This window comes from Bos taurus, chromosome 23 (genome assembly GCF_002263795.3).
Source record: "Bos taurus isolate L1 Dominette 01449 registration number 42190680 breed Hereford chromosome 23, ARS-UCD2.0, whole genome shotgun sequence".
NCBI classification, from domain to species: Eukaryota; Metazoa; Chordata; class Mammalia; order Artiodactyla; family Bovidae; genus Bos; species Bos taurus.
This window is the reverse complement of record NC_037350.1, coordinates 40,936,575-40,954,402: the sequence shown is the minus strand read 5'-3', so window position 1 is coordinate 40,954,402 and position 17,828 is coordinate 40,936,575. Positions and strand designations below refer to the sequence as shown.

Here is a 17,828-nt window from a genome sequence, read left to right as displayed (position 1 = left end):
CTCCTAGAGTCAAGACACAGAAGAAGGAAGGAAGTTATGGTCCTCTGCTCCACCCAACAGATCTGCTCTGCTTGCTCCTCAGACCACATGCCACTTCCCATCCCCATCTCTTTACTCTCACCGTTCCAGACTTGAAATGCCCTCACTTAAACCCTCTACCTGTTGAAATTCTACTCATGCTTTTTTTTGGTATGTGTATATGCAAAGCTGATTCACTTTGTTATATGGAAGAAATTAACCCAAGACTGTAAAGCAATTATACCCTAATTCTTAAAATTCATTTAAATAATAGAAAATAAAAAGTTAAAAAGATAAAGACAAAACCCTAAAAAAAAAAAAAAAGAAATAAGCCCCATGCCTGGCACAGGGAAAGACCCAGCTATCGACAGGCTCGTTCAACTTTCCTCTAAGAATGTAATTTCTTAGACCCACTCGTGTAATCAAGATGTCAGCAGTCTCCCTGCCCCCTGAGGTCTGATAACCTCATCAAACGCCTACTTTTATGGCCCGATATAACACAAAACCCACCTCATAATGTCTGCAAATACTTGCATCCTGTTCCCTTCTGTCTCTCAGCCTCAACAGTCTCACCACCTCCAGGCCTGTGTGTGCGTGCTAAGTTGCTTCAGTCATGTCTGACTCTCTGCCACCCCATGGACCGTAGCCCCCTAGGCTTCCCTGGCTATGGGATTCTCCAGGCAAGAATACTGGGGTGAGTTGCCATGCCTTTCTCCAAGGAATCTTCCCGACCCAGGGATGGAACCTGTGTCTCCTGTATATCCTACATTGGTAGGTGGATTCTTTACCACTAGAGCTACCTCCAGGCCTGCTGACTCCTAAACAGCTTGCCCAGCTCTCTCTTCTCATTTCAGCAAGAAGTTCAACCACAGCAAGCAGCCCTGGTTGTTTTGCAGACCTCCTTCAGTCGCAGCACAGGGGCATTCAGGCAAGTCTGGGCTCCTCTACACTCTCCACACTTCCTTTTCTCCTCCCCTCACCATCCTGGAGTTATCAATAAATCCCTCCTCCTACACTGGCCACCAGGCCCATCCCAGATTCCTTGGGGCTCTCACCTACTATCTCAAAGGGCTTATTAAAGTATTTTTTCCAGACCTATACAGTGGTTTTATATGAAGAATTCTGGAGAATATTCTCTCCATTCATTGCCTACCTATATGCCATTGTTTCAGTTCAGGTCCGACTATTTGTGATCCCGTGACGCCAGGCCTCCCTGTCCATCACCAACTCCCAGAGTTTACCCAGACTCATGTCCATTGAGTCGGTGATGCCATCTAACCATAGAACTATGATATAAGGAGCCTGTTTGAGGTCTTCCGGTTTTCCATACTCTAAGAACCAGATCAGTCAGTCTTGTGTGCTTTTTTTCTCTTTCACTTCAGTATTCCTTATTTCCAATTCTTAGCTCCTAGTTCTGATTTCTTTCATTCATTTATCTATCTGAGATAGATTTACTGAGACTCTACTATGTGCCGTGGGGCTCTCTGGGCAAGAACACTGGAGTGAGTTGCCATTTCCATCTCCAGGGTATCTTCCCAGATCAAGGTTCAAAACTGCATCCCCTGCATTGGCAGGTGGATTCTTTACCACTGAGCTGCCAATAGCAGCTGGTAAAATCGATCATTTTGAAATTCAAAGACAGACATCTTCTAGTCCAGTATTTCTCAAAAGTGGTCTGTACACAGGTTAATCAGAATCACTTGGTCCATGTTGCAAAATAAAGATTCCTGGGCCTCTCCCAGGTCTTCTTCAGCAAAGTCTTCAAGGCAGGATACTGGGAATCTGCATGTTAAAATTTCTAATTTGATTCTCCTCATGGCCTGCTTTTGGAACCACATTTCCAAGGCTGTCTCCAACTCAACAGAAGAATCCACCCAACACATTTCTGAGATGTAAACAAGCAGCCTCATCCTGGACACATGCAGAGATAGAGAATTTACAACTTCACAGAGAGGATTTTTTTGTGCGTGGGTTTTTGTTTTTTTAATGGGATAACACTATTAGTTTCTTGCATGCTAAGTTGCTTCAGTTGTGTCCAACTCTGTGCAACCCCAGGGGCAGGACAGGCTCCTCTGTCCATGGAATTCTCTAGGCAAGAATGCTGGAGTGGGTTGCCACGTCCTCTTTCAGGAGATCTTTCCCACCTAGGAATCGAACCTGAATCTCTTATGTCTCCTGCATTGGCAGACAAATTCTTTACCACTAGCTCCACCTGGGAAGCCCTTAATCTTTCTGACCAGTCACAAATTCAATATCCTTCCCAATATCCTTCTATCCTTCAATAGAAGGACAAATCCAGAGGCCACAAATATATAAACATTAATAGTATGGAGTATAAGTTAAAATAACATTTTATTTTATACCCATCAGAATGGCAAAAATTAAAAAGAGGAATAGTGTTTATTGTTGGTAGAGATGTAGGGAGAAGAGTATTCTTTTGTATTCTTGGTGAAAATGTGCAGTTATGCAGACCTTTTGGAAAACCGTCTGGCCACATCTGTTAAAGTTAAAAACACATACACACTTTGACTTAGTAATCTCACTTCTGACAACCTATCCCACAGAAATTAAAGAAAAAAAACCCAAAAACTTATGTACAAGAAAAATGTCAAGTTTTGGCAAAAGCAGGGAACAAGCAAAACTATGGTACACTCCTGGTAGAAGTGTAAACTGATACCGCCGCCTGAATACCTGTTTGTCCCTGTCTTCTAAATCTGAACATATGTATGCCTTGTGATGCATTCGTACCACCCTTGCTATATGCCCACCGGAAATGTTTACATATGTTCATCGGAAGAAGTGTAGAGGAATGTTGACCACAGCACTGTGCATACTGGAAGCTACACAAACAGTCACGAAGAGTAGGATGGACAAATGAATTGTCATATCCATGTACTGATACACGGTACAGGAATAAGAATGAACACATTATAACACCAAACATCAGTGTGGGTGAATCTCACAAAGGAAGCTAGGTATGAGAGAGTCATAAAAACCCTGTGATATCGTAGGGTTATTATTCCCATTTACAGATGAAGAAACGGAGGCAAGAAAGATTAAGTGACTCACCCAAAGTCACAATGCTGGCATATGGTGGAACTTCTGAAGCTAGAAAAAGCAAAATAGAAAATTTCAGGGACAGTAGTGAGAACCACACAGAGAACTCTCTATCGATATTTAGTCACAAACCCAAACTCTTTGGAAATGAATGTTCTATAAGGCGCAAAGCCATCTGACAATGTTACCATCCAGTGTTTAAATGTCTTTTCACAAGACTAATAATAAGTTAATATTTGTGGAGCGCTAACTGACCAGGAGTCAGCCACAGGTCTGAGCCCTTTACCTACCTTTTCATTAAGCAACCCAACCACACACGAGCAAGTACTGCTGATCGTCTGCGTCCTGCCGATCAGCAACAAATTCCGGGCCTTGTCTTCTCTAGCGCATGCTCTTTCCTGTGACTTCATGGAAATCTCATATGCTCTGAAGTTGGTGATCTGGGTCTGGGTGAAGTCCCAGGTTTTTACTAGCTGTGGGACCTTGAACACGTTATTCAGCTTCCATGTAAAATTCTATAACAAGACCTTCATGGAGCTGTTAGGAACTGATAAGCTGAGGAGTAAGAATTAGGAGCTCACCAGCTGGCACACTGAAGAAGGCTCTCTAAAAGCTGATGTCATTTGGAACATGGAATACCCTTCCATTGCCACACTCCACCCCCGATTTTTAAAAAACTGTTTTATATTAGACTGTAGTTGATTTACAATGTTGTGTTAGTTTCAGGTGTACAGAAAAGAGATTCGGCTATACACATATGTATTCTTTATCAAATTCTTTTCCCGTTTAGTTATTACAGAATACTGAGTGAGTTCCCTGTGCTATATAGTAGGTCCTTGTTGATTATCTATTTTATATACAATAGTTTGTTAATCCTAAGCTCCTGTTTTTTCCCCCCACCTTTCCCCTTGGAGTAAGAAATGGCAACCCACCCCAGTATTCTTGCCTGGAAAATTCCAAGGACAGAGGAGCCTGGCAGGCTACAGTCCATGAAGAGACTCACAAAGAGTCAGACACAACTGAGCGACTGAGCATGCACACACCATTCCACTTGTTGTTCAGTCACCCAGTCGTGTCTGACTCTTTGTGACCCCATGGACTGCAGCACTCCAAGCCTCCCTGTTCTTCACCTTCTCCTGAAGTTTGCCCAAGTTTGTGTTCATTGCATCAGTGATGCTGTCTAGCTATCTCATCCTCTGACGCCCTCTTCTCCTTCTGCCCTCAATTTTTCCCAGCATCAGAAACTTTTCCAATGAGTCATCTGTGTACACCAGATGACCAAAATACTGGAGCTTCAGCATCAGTCCTTCCAGTGAATATTCAGGGTTGACCTCCATTTAGATTGACTGGTTTGATCTCCTTGCTGTCCAAGGGACTCTCAGGAGTCTTCTCCAGCACCATAGTTTGAAGGCATCAATTCTTTGGCATTCTGCCTTGTTTATGGTCCGGTTCTCACAACCATTATTGACCACTGGGAAGACCACAGCCTTGACCACAGACTTTGTCAGCAGAGTAATGTCTCTGCTTTTCATCACACTGTCTAGGTTTGTCATTGCTTTCCTGCCAAGAAGCAATTGTCTTCTGATTTCATGGCTGCAGTCACTGTCCACAGTGATTTTGGAGCTCAAAAAGAGGAAATCTGTTGCTACTTTCTCATTTTTCCCTTCTGTTTGCCATGCAGTAATGGGGCCGGATGCCATGATCTTATTTTTTTTTAATATTTAGTCTTAAGCTGGCTCTTTCACTCTCCTCCTTCACCCTCATCAAGAGGTTCTTTAGCTCCTCTTCACTTTCTGCCATTAGAGTGGTATCATCTGCACATCTGAGGTTGTTGATGTTTCTCCCGCCTATCTTGATTCTGACTTGTAACTCATCCAGTCTGGCATTTCTAATGATGTGCTCAGCATATAGGTTAAACAAGCATGGTGACAGCATACAACTCCTTTCTCCATCTTGAACCAATCAGTTGTTCCATACCAGGTTCTCACTGTCGCTTCATGACTCTCATACAGGTGTCTCTTACCTTTCCCCTTAGGTAAACATAAATTTGTTTTCTATACCTCTGACTCTATTTCTATTTAGTAAATAAGTTCATTTATCACTTTTTCATTCTGCATATAAGTGATATATGATATTTGTCTTTCTCTATCTGACCTACTTCACTTAGTGTGAAAATCTCCAGGTACATCCATGTTGCTGTAAATGGCATTATTTCATTCTTGTTAATGGCTGAGTAATATTCCATTGTGTATATATATATATATATATATATATATATATATATGTATGTATATACACACACACACCACATCTTCTTTATCCATTCATCTGTCGATGGACATTTAGGTTGCTTCCATGGCTTGGCTATTGTAAACAGCATTACAATGAACACTTGGGTGCATGTATCCTTTTGAACCATGGTTTTCTCTAGATATATGCCAGGAGTGGGATTGCTGGATCATATGGTAGCTCTATTTTTTTGTTTTAAAGTTCATCTTGATGGAAAAAGTACCATTTTGTTTAATTTTGAAACCTATTGTAGTATAACTTTGCAGCACAAAGATGCATATCCAAGTTCTGCAGATTTGATATTAATACTACTGTGTAGTAGACATTGAGCTATGTACTTGATATACATTATCTCACTTTTTAATGAATTAATTTTAAATATTTTATTCTGAAATAATTTTAAATTTACAGAAGAGTGTCAAGAATCGTATCAAGAGCTCTCCTATACCCTTCATCCAGTTTCTTGAGTTTTTACCGGTTTTCAGCGTGCGCCACATCTGAGTGCTCTGTGTCCTGCACGCTCCCTCCCTCCCTCTCTGCACACAGACATACATTAATCTTCTCTGAACCATTTGAGAGAACTCTGCAGACATCATGCCCCTTTACTAGTTCATTGTGTATTTTCTGAGACCAAAGCAGCTATCGAATTCAGGAAATTTAATACTGATATAATACTTTAATCTACCATGTTATGTGAATTTCATCCATTGTCCTAATAATATCCTGCAAAGCAATTTTGGGTACATTATCCTGTCCAATAACACACTGATACTTTTTAGAATAACTAAGACATCTGTACATTATTTTGAAAACATTTTGTTGTCGTGAATTTATTTTTAATGTCGGATTTCCATAAAGTTTCTTCAAAGATCAACTGACCGATTCCCCTTAAAGAGATCAGTCCAGTCTCGAAAGGACCAGGTTTGTGAAGATAAATTCGTTTACCCATTCACTGAAGCATCAAGGCAAAAATAAATAAATAAAAAATTCAGAGGGAAAGATTTCAAACTATCTGTTTGCTATTTGCCCGAGGGCCAAGGGGTGAAAGAAAACAAACCCGTTTTCCACTTCTCTGCCAAAATCCTGGTATGTGGTGAACCCTCTGTTTTCACAATTAACTGCAGAATCTTGACTGATGAATGGGCATTTTTTAACCCATGTCTGATCATTTCAAATTTAAAGATAGCAACATAATTCCATTTAGTGGGCCACTGATTGAAGGGAAATTGCACTCAGCTGATGAATTTCCATGTTGTGAAATGGGTCATAGCAGCAGATGGCCTTCGAAGAAGCAAAAAATAACTTTGGAGTTGGTTGCTTTTTCTCCCGGCTTCCTTAATTGAACCCTGCTGCCTGGGAATGTAACTCCTCAAAGTAGGTCAGGGGAATTTGGGGTGTTGGATAGTCAAAGGGAACTGTGAGTTGTCAAAGAATAATAATTTGAACTTAAATCACTCTATGTTGAGATCTGAGTACAAAACTAAGGCTAAGTGTCAGATCATAATTAATGTTTATTAAGCACTCACTACCACTGGCACCGCTCTAACAACTACACGTGTACTGACTTGTTTAATCTGTAAACCTATGAGTAAGGATTATCATAGTCTGCATTTGACAAATGAAAAAAACAGATTTGGAGAGTACATCGGTCAAGTTCAAAATAAATGCTTTTCTCTTTTGTCATATGAAATACTCCATTGAAGGACCAAGAGACGTATGTGCACGTGTGCTAAGTGGCTTCAGCTGTCTCCAACTCCAACCCTATGGACTGTAGCCCACCACGTCCTCTCCGGGATTCTCCAGGCAAGAATACTGGAGTGGGTTGCCATGCCCTCCTCCAGGGGATTTTCCTCGCCCGGGAATCGAATTCTCTTACGTCTCCTGCTTTGGCAGGCGGGTTCTTTACCACTAGTGCCACCTGGGAAGCCCTATGTTTTTAAAATTGATACTATTGATATAATTTTATCTATATTAAGCTAAAAAAAATCATATTTATACTGTTTTGTAAATACATTTCCCAGTTAAAAAAACAGAAACAAAACAAAACCAGGGCACCTTGAAAAAAATGATTCATTCCGGGCCTGGTGCTGGAAATGCAAGAACCTGGTATATCTTGTCATACCAAAATACCAGAAACAGATCAAAAGCTATGTGGATTGTGTGAAAAAGACTCGGGAACTTTGTGCAAAAAGGGACAAATTTTAGCATCAGTAAGTGTGATAATTTAAAAAAATTTAACACATAGAATATGTTTATATAAATACATAAGTGTTAGTCACTCAGCTGTATCCAACTCTATGATCCCACAGACTATAGCCCACCAGGCTCCTCTGTCCATGGAATTCTCCAGGTAAGAATACTGGAGTGGGTAGCCATTCCCTTCTCCAGGGTATATAGTGGCCCACAATAATAAGAAAATGGTAACACACTGATAATTCTTTAATGGCTCATGGGAGCCAATACTATATTTTGAAAATTTTAAAGTAGAAAGAATCGGATTTTTTTTCTTGCCCTGTCTATAGAAGTTGTATCCCAATGTAACCATTTAACAAGAGGGTGTTTATTTTTGCAGAAGTAATCTAGATAATAAATGAAGAAGAGATGATAGAAACATCACGAATTGAAACACCTAATGAGTTAGTGTTTTTAGTCAATCATCAACCATGGCTGAGAACATCAAAAAAGGAACATTGCGTGTCTCTCAGCGGGAGTATTCCACTCACCTGTATAAGAGTGTTGCCAAAGAAATCAAACCAGAATCTGTGTGAGCTGCTGTGCCTTATAGGAAATACAGAGGACAGAGGAATATACCAAGAGACACCATGAGGATGTCATCTGGACTAGGGAAAGCTGAAGACACAGGGGCCAGTTTTGTTTCTGTTTTTTAAACAATAACAAAAGAAGAAGTATAAAGGTGGCACTGCTGCTGCTGAGTCGCTCAGTCGTGTCCGACTCCGTGCGACCCCATAGACGGCAGCCCACCAGGCTCCCCATCCCTGGGATTCTCCAGGCAAGAACACTGGAGAGGGTTCTAGTGGTAAAGAACCTGTCTCCCAATGCAGGGGATGTAAGAGACTTGGATTCGATCCCTGGGTTGGGAAGATCATCTGGAGGAGGGCACGGCTACCCACTCCAGTACTCTTGTCTGGAGGGTCCCATGAACAGAGGAGCCTGGCGACTACAGTCCATGTGGTCACAAAGAGTGGGACATGACTGAAGTGACTTAGCACGCACGCATGAAGTGTAAAGAGGGAGAATCTTTACTAAAATAGACTTAAACAATTATTAACCAATAGTAACATATGGACCTTTTTGGATCTTATTTCAAACAAACTGTAAAACAAAACACAACAAAACATGCTAAACACAGAAGTGTTAGAACATTTATAGACAGTCAGGAAGATAGCAGTGAAATTAAGGATTAGACTTGCCGTTTTCAGGGTGTGCTAATAATTGAAATTGTGTTTAAAAAAGAGATTCCTTGTCTTCAGAGATACATACTGAAGTGTTCTCAGATGAAATCATGTGTCTAGGATTTGCTTCAAAATAATCATGAGTGGTTGGGGAAATGAGTGGTGGTATGAAGAAGCTAATGACAAGTGCTGAGTTAGGTGATATGCACATGGAATTTATTATACTAGCCTCTCTGCTTTTGCATACAGTTGGGCAACTCCATGTCAAAAACATGTTTCTGAGTTGCCTCATACATCTAAAATTTAAAGTTTGTTGTTTATTTTGTTATATGATAAAATGCAGCCATGAAATTGAGAGATGCTTGCTCCTTGGAAGGAAAGTTATGACAAACCTAGACAACGTATTAAAAAGCAGAGACATTACTTTGCTGACAAAGGTCTGTATAGTCAAAGGTGTGGTTTTTCCAGTAGTCATGTCCAGGTGTGAAAGCTGGACCATAAAGAAGGCCGAGCGCTAAAGAATTTGTGCTTTCAAACTGTAGTGATGGAGAAGATTCTTAAGAGTTCCGTGGACTGCAAGGTGATCAAACCAGTCAATTCTAAAAGAATCAACCCTGAATATTCACTGGAAGGACTGATACTGAGGCTGAAACTTCAATACTTTGGCCACTTGATTCAAAGAGCTGACTCACTGAAGAAGAAGACCCAGATGCTGGGAAAGATTGAAGGCAAAAGGAGAAAGGGGCGGCAGAAGATGAGATGGTTGGATAGCATCACCAACCTAATGGACATGAATTTGAGCAAATTCCAGGAGGTAGGAGAAGGCAATGGCACCCCACTCCAGTACTCTTGCCTGGAAAATCCCATGGGCAAAGGAGCCTGGTAGGCTGCAGTCCATGAGGTCGCTAAGAGTCGGACACAACTGAGCAACTTCACTTTCACTTTTCACTTTCATGCATTGGAGAAGGAAATGGCAACCCACTCCAGTGTTCTTGCCTGGAGAATCCCAGGGACGGGGGAGCCTGGTGGACTTCCATCTATGGGGTCGCACAGAGTCGGGCATGACTGAAGCGACTTACAGCAGCAGCAGCAGTGGAAGACAGAGGAGCTTGGCATGCTGCAGTCCCTGGGGTCACAAAGAGTTGGACAAAACTTAGCAACTGAACAGTAACACCACGAGCATGATATGATGCCATGATTCTTAGAGTACATTCTTTGTAACATTAGTTCTGAAGATGTTAATAAATGTCCTTCATGTAATAGATTCTGCTGTTAGATTGTGTGCATGTGTGTTAGTCACTCAGTCATGTCCAACTCTTTGTGACCCCGTGGACTATAGCCCAGCAGGCTCCTCTGTGCATGGGATTCACCAGGCAAGAATTTTGGAGTGGGTTGTCATTGCCTACTCCAGGGGATCTTCTCGACCCAGGGATCAAACCCAGGTCTCTTGCATTGCAGTCAGATTCTTTACCAAGTGAGCAATTAGATTAGAAAATACCAAATTACACAGATTTCTTCACTGCTCAGAATCTTAAAGATGTGAATGTAATTCTTCAAGAGGATATAATATGTAAAGTTTCCTAACTTAACTTGGTCCATATACGCTTTTTATATCCTTTTATAGGATTGTGTTCCACACAACATATTTTAGTAAACTCTAGTGTGGTGGATTGAGCCATGGATGAGGAATCATTCAGAACTCTGAAGTTGAGCTGTTAGGTATAGACTGAGCACAAGAGTTCTGGAATGAGCATAAGACAGAGGTCAAGTTTAGAGTCAGAGTAGTTATGAGCTTCCAATTACTGCAATGATATTTTTGCTGGCAATTATGGTTGTGGTCCCACTCCAGGCAATTTAAGGATCTTAAATTCCAGCAGTGCATAAAAATGAACAAAGCTTGCAGTACAAGCTTTGTTTCTCCTGTCAATATCACCTGTGAAAGGAAAAATGGCAGCCCTGAGTGCTGTTTGGCGCTGGGAACTTTGACCACGCCAAGGTTTTGCCTCTCAAGGCGAGATGCTTGCAAAGCTCAACTTCTCACTCTCCTCAGAGATTCCTCACTGTACTGCCTTCAGGAATGACTAAAACAGTTTAATGAAACCTCATGTAAAGTGTCATGTAATTGTATTTGAAATTGATGTCACCTTTTGTGGCGGTTTCTGAGGGTTGGTGGGTCTGTATCTTTAGTATTTGGGAGTCCTGTACTCACAGGAGGTGCAATGGATTTCATATAACCCCATCCACTCCTCATCCACAGCAACGTTCTTGGGAACTGACCCAACTCCAAACATCTAGGGCTTCCCTGATGACTCAGACAGTAAAGAATCTGCCCGCAGTGCAGGAGACATGGGTTTGATCTCCAGGTCAGAAAGATCCCCTGAAGAAAGAAATGGCTACCCACTCCAGTATTCTTGCCTTAAGAATTCCATGGACAGAGGAGCCTGGCAGACTACCATCCAGGGGGTCGCAAAAGAGTCAGACACGACTGAATGACTAACACTTTCATTTTCCAGACATCTAAGTTAATTTTAGGAAACCCATTTCCTATCTTCAAGTCTGGGATGGTTACAGGATCCAGTGATGGCAAGTGATCCACGTTGGCTTTATCAGATTTCAAGGAAGACCCTTTATTCCATGATGACAAAGAGCCTCCTTTTCCCCCTATGAATGTGAATTATGAACCTTGAGCCTCAAATACTGCTGACAGCCCTCCTCGAAAGGTGCCCAGCCATAGGGCAAAGCTGACTCTCGAACAGCGTTAAGAACAGAGGCCGGTAATAAGATCCTTTTAAACACCAATTGTTTGTCAGATGGATCCAAAAGCCTCCTCATACTTTAAAGTGGTGAAAGATAAGAGTTGAGTTTGCAAACTGCAGTTGGCAAACTATTCTTCTTCTGAGATACTCTTGATAATTAGGTGAAGGAATTATATCCTCGCCATCACATAGAATTATAAGAAGTTTTCATTTTTTTCCCATCTCCTCTAATTTACATTTCCCTGATTACTAGGGAGGCTGAAATTCCTTTCTGTATGTGTATTAGCCAATTGGATTTCCTCTTCAGTGAGCTGCTTAATTATATCCTTTGCCTATGTTTCCACTGGATAATTCTTCTTTCCCATGTTGATTTTAAAGTTATATGTTATTTATATAATTCTTGTTATTTATTTGTATTTATTGCAAATACCCTCTCCCATTCTAAGTTTGTTTTGACCTTTGCTCTTGGTCTTTTACTGTGTAGAAATTTTTAATTTTAATGTATTTGAACATATCTTTTTCTCTGTAGTTTGTGCTTGTCTGATACATTGCTTTAAGAAATCACTTTGTATTTACAGAACATAAAGATGCTCTTTTTCTTTCTTTTTTTTTCCCTTTTGGCTGTACCTTGAGGCTTACAGGATCTTAGCTCCTCAACCAGGGATTGAACCCTAGCAATGAAAGCTTGGAGTCCTAACCACTGGACTGCCAGGGAATTCCCTATTTTCTTAATAAAAATAAACTTTTGCTTGTTTACCATTATATATTTATTGTACCAGGGATCTATTTTATATTTAATGTTGGATGGAGTCCCAAGTTTTTTTCTACATAGATTACCCATTTTTCCACAACCATTTATTTAATTTGTTGTTCAGTTGCTAAGTCATGTCTGACTCTTCGAGACCCATTGGACTGCAGCACACATGCCAAGCTTCCCTGTCCTTCACTGAGTCCCAGAGTTTGCTCAAAGTCATGTCCATTGAGTCGGTGATGCTATCCAACCATCTGTCCTCTGCATCAGGTGGCCAAAGAATTGGAGCTTCAGCTTCAGCTGTTTATTCAATAGGCAATCATTTTCCCCATGTATGTAACATTAACTCTGACAAATACATTTTCCACATAGGGTTGTCTTTCGTTTCTAGGTTTCTATTCTGTTTCATTGAACTATTTGTGTATACCTATACCTGTGTTACACAATCATAATTAAATATCATGGCTTCCCTGATAGCTCAGTTGGTAAAGAATCCACCTGCAATGTCGGAGATCCTGGTTTGATTCCTGGGTTGGGAAGATCCGCTAGAGCAGGGATAGGCTAACCACTCCACTATTCTTGGGCTTCCCTTGTGGCTCAGCTGGTAAAGAATCTGCCTGCAATGCGAGAAACCTGGGTTTGATCCCTGGGTTGGGAAGTTACCCTGGAGAAGGGAAAGGCCACCCACTCCAGTATTCAAAGATTTGGACACGACTGAGCAACTTTCACTTTCACACTGAGCATCTGTATCTTGATCTCTTACTTTTCTATATACATTTGAGTATCTGTCAAAGCCATTCTGCTGGCATACAAAAGCCATCCTTGAGGACACTAAAAATTCACATCAATGGTACAGTTTAAAGAATAAAAATAAAATGGGGACTTCCCTGGTGGTCCAGTGGTTACAATTCCATGCTTCCACTGCAGAGGGCACAGGGAATTCCTCTCAATTCCTGGTTGGGGAATTAAGATCCAGCATGCTGCAGTGCCAAAAAATAAAATTTTAAAAAGGAAAAAAACAGTGCACCCGTTTTTCCTAAGATTTATGTATTGTTGACTTGAATCTTCATATTTTTATTATTTTGTATATACCTTTATGCATATGAAATGTACAAAGCCTAAAAGAACAGTGGTTTAACAGTGATAGAAATGTATTTTCTCTCTCCTAACAGTTTCAGCATTCCAGCTAAACCTCAAGGCTTCATGGTGTCAGGATAAGATGGACTCTGTGCTTTCTACCATCCTTAATTTGTGGCTTCTATCCCAGGCTCTCAGATACTGTATCCAGGGTTTGCCTGATAGCTCAGTTGATAAAGAATCCACCTGCAATGCAGGAGATCCAGGTTCAAGTCCTAGGTTGGGAAGATTCCCTAGAGAAGAGAAAGGCTACCCACTCCAGTATTCTGGCCATGTATCCAAGGGGTTGCAAAGAGTCAAACATGACTGAGCGACTTTCACTTTCATTAGCCAGATACTGTATCCAGGTCTCATTGTTCACCTCAACATTCTAGCCAGCAAAAAGAATGAAATACACTCCTTTTGTTTAAATGGCATCACATGGTGGTAAAAACATTTCCCTTCATATACTCCCCTTCATTATTTCTTTATTCTACTAGGAAAGCAATAACCAACTTCAGGTTTATCCTATTATTGTTTTCCTAGCCTCGAGAGTTAAATCTTATTTTCAGTCTTTCTTGTTTTTACTTAGTATATTTGTGCCTACCACTTAAATTACATCCTCAGTCCTTAAGATGCAGTCATTTCACTTTTTAAAAAACTCCCAGTATTTAAAAATGTTCACTGATAATTTTGTTTAAATTAATATCTATTTATATAAAATTTTTAATTGATTCTTTTTCATACCTTCCCAGTTTATATTTGGCTAATTTTTAGAAATATGATCTCCTGTTCTAGTTCATGGATATAATTTCCTTATCTCTCTGAGTATTCCAGGCATAACATTTTCTATTCCTGATCAAAACAAGTATTAACTGCATAGAAATATGAAATGGTATTGTCATTGAAAACTCATAACATTGTTTCTGTGAATTTTATCTCTACCACTATAGCAACACACTGTACTTGGAGAAGGAAATGGCAACCCACTCCAGTGTTCTTGCTGGAGAATCCCAGGGATGGCAGAGCCTGGTGGGCTGCCGTCTATGGGGTCGCACAGCGTCGGACATGACTGAAGCGACTTAGCAGCAGCAGCAGCAGTACTTGAAGCAAAGCATAACTGTTAGGAGCTCTTGATTCATTTGCTGCTATTTGAGGAAGCATCCAGTAACAGACTCCTCAACACAAACCTATCAGTTTTAAACTGCTTGACTAGACATGTTTTTGCCAAACCCCTTTAATATAGGTTATTGCAAGACCATTGGCTAGCTCTGTGCAAAGACCTCAAAGTACAGTTTGTCTGAAGGCAGTAGGCACTCGCAATGCATCTTCAATCAACCATGGCAGGAGAGAGCTGCCCTTGTTTCATTAGGAATAGCAAAGAAGTCTGAGTCATCTCGACCACTCATGGCAGGTTCTCCCTTGTGGCTTGACCATATGCCTTCTCTTCCTTTGACAAACGGTGGCATCTCAAGAGCATACTAAATATGTCGTCTGAGATTTCTGTTTAGAGATGACAGCAGAAGTAAATGCCTCTGCCTGTCAAGTCTGATTCTGTCACAGGGCATCTCCTGCTGGGGTCTTTTGAATTCAGACTTTTCTCTCCCAGCTGCCCTCTCACATGCTTGCTTCAAATTGTCAGCTTCCAAAAAGCGATTTTGCAGATCATTTTACCCGGGGTCTTCCCTTCCCTGGGTACTGTTGAGGTCAGGACAGAATGAACTCCCAGGTAATGTTGCCACAGGAGGTTTCCCATAATCTTCTCTTTGCATTTTTTCCTATGTTTGCTTATTTTCATCTTTGGCACCTTGGTTTCCTTTGAGTTCCCCAACTATCTTCCTTTCCTAATTTTTTTGGCAAGCCTTCATTTCTTTATTTCAATTATAAAGAAAAAAAATTTCTAAATCCTCCTCAAAGTTCAGAGCTTCCTTGGTGGCTTAGCAGTCAAGAATCCACCTGCCAATGCCGGAGATGCAGAAGATGTGGGTCTGATCCTTGGGTCAGGAAGATTCCCTGGAGTAGGACATGGCAACCTGCTCCAGTATTCTTGCCCGGACAATCCCATTGACAGAGGAGCCTGGCGGGCTTCAGTCCATGGGTTCACAAATAGTCAGACATGACTGAGCAACTGAGTATGCACCCACTTAAATTAAAGCTCATCTCAAAGATGCAGCTGTACAACGGTTTTGCATCAGGAGACTTCAACCAATCTGTTCTATTTCCGTAGAATAGCTTTAGGGAATCTGTGTTTTTGTGTTCATGTAGAATTTTCTGGGAAGAAGGTCCATAAATTTTATTAGAATTTCAAAGTCAACTAGGACTAAAGAAACTTAAGGACTATTATTGTTGTCAAACTAGCTTTTTCCTGCCGCATCCTAGTAGTGAGAGGTGGAGAAAGCTCTTAGGACCAGTTATTCTAGTTTACAATACACCTTGTCTTTGGTGGGTTCTTCTGTCAACCTCACCAGTAAAAATAATAGACATTTGAACCAAAAGTCTTGAGCTTGCTTAAGTTTGGGGAAGTTAAGTTTGCTTAACAAGGGGAAAAAAACCAAGATCAATGTCAAAGACTTAAGACTGAAAGATAATCCCTGTTCTGTTTCAATTGCAATAAAAACTCTTGTGTTTTGAATTAAGTGGTGAGATTAGAAGGGGCAAGAGTGACAGAGCAGGGAAGAAGTCTTTGAAAAGCTCAGTTTGAATTATTTAAAAATCCTAATTACAAATTTAAAGTATAATTGCAATCATTTCATTACATGTATCGTATACATTAAAAATATAAATGGTCACTCATAAAGGAAAGTGAGAGAGGTTAATGAAGAGATTACAGTCCAATGTAATAAGCCTTCAGTATATTAACATAAAAGTTCCTTCTAAGAAACCTTTATTAAAGGAAGGTATTTCTTAAGTCATAAGACTCTTCTGCTATTAATTCTATTGAAAGGTCAACCTACTTTCCTCCCCAGTGGTTAAGGCTCCTGTGGAGTAATATCTTCATTTTCCATTTCCTTGACTTTCTTGGTGTTTGGGTTCACCAGATATCCTCACAGATCTGTAATTCTACTTCTGGCCTCTGGGCCTTGGTTACTGACCCCCCTCAAGTCATCGTTACCAAGTGTCTCATCATTTGGTGTCAAGGAATTGGATGGAGCCTGGATCCTACAGCAGTGCAGGAGATACAGGAGACACGCGTTCAATCCTGGGTCAAGAAGATCCCCTGGAGGAGGGAATGGCAACCCACTCCAGGATTCTTGCCTGGAAAATCTCATCAACAGAGGAGCCTGGCGGGCTACAGTCCACAGCATCGCAGAGAGTCAGACACGACTGAGCACACGCGTACTTGAAGACACATAAGCAGCCGTCGGCCAAGCATGGTCAGAACCCAGATGTTTCATCAGGGTCCGTTGCCTTGCTTGACTCTGCAGTCAACATTCCTTACTCTGAGCCTGGCTGGCTGCTCTCTCCCATCCTCACTTCATGAGCACTGCCTACCAGAGCTTTCCCCAGCAAATCTGCTATGGAGTCTCAACAGCGGTAGGGGCCCAAGACGCCACATACAGAGAACAGGAAAGGAAATCCCCCACCAGCAAGCCCCAGATTCTATTTTAGCCACACAGTTTGCTCCCTTTTCCTGATCAGATCGCTTACAGGAATTGCTCACATATGGTAAAAATATTTTTAGTCTCTTTTTCATTCTTTCTACTCTTTGGCCTCAGCTGAACAGCAACATCCCTAAAAGTCAGAAAACCCTTTAAAAGGAGGAGAAGCCCAAGGCCAGTGAATCCATGAAATGGATAATCAGCCCCTGAATAATCAGGATCTGACTGTACCGTAAACAACTCCTCGCCCCCCTTTCTGGGAGCCAAAGGCAAAGCACAGCCAAAAACTCTCTCTGCAGGAGATCCAAGAGATTTCCTTCGGCGTGCACCCTGCCCCCACCCCTACAGTGCATTCAGGACCATAAACAATTCCCCTTCAGCTCAGACATATCTTTCTCCACATGAGTAAATTTTCTGGACTTGAACAGGAATGCAATTGACTGGCTTAGAGTTTGCATAAGCACCGCGTCGTGGCTCTCTGAGTTCGCCCCAGTGCACAGATTTTACATCTGCTGGCAAAGCCGGGCAGCGGTACTCAGAGGGGCATTTGAAACCACATTTTTTGGCTCATTAAAGCTATTCTACCGATGTTGCTCCCCATGTCATTCAACCTATTTTCAAGCCGTTTTCTCAATGGGGCACTTCAGGGAGGTTGGGCATGGATTTTGCTAAAAACTGGATTGTGTCCATAAGCTGCATCAAAGCCAGTTTATTCTCGGGCTCTGGCAACCTTTGAATAGCTCTTCCACCTTTGCAGGCTCCCCCACAGAGCCTGCTCTGCACAGTCTGCCCACGGAACGCTGATTTCATCTTGTTGCTGAAGTTGTGG

The 17,828-nt window shown here is 41.4% G+C and overlaps 1 long non-coding RNA gene across 1 annotated transcript in view; it reads right to left on the bottom strand.

The window, feature by feature from the left end:
* Nucleotides 1-2,351: 2,351 nt before the first annotated feature.
* Nucleotides 2,352-17,828, bottom strand: part of LOC132343646 (uncharacterized) — a 53,278-nt gene continuing 37,801 nt past the window's right edge. The window contains exons 3-4 of the long non-coding RNA XR_009492578.1: nt 3,088-3,126; nt 2,352-2,515 (exon numbers count right to left, since the gene is read on the bottom strand). This is a non-coding gene — a long non-coding RNA (uncharacterized lncRNA). The remainder of the gene's footprint in view (nt 2,516-3,087; nt 3,127-17,828) is intronic.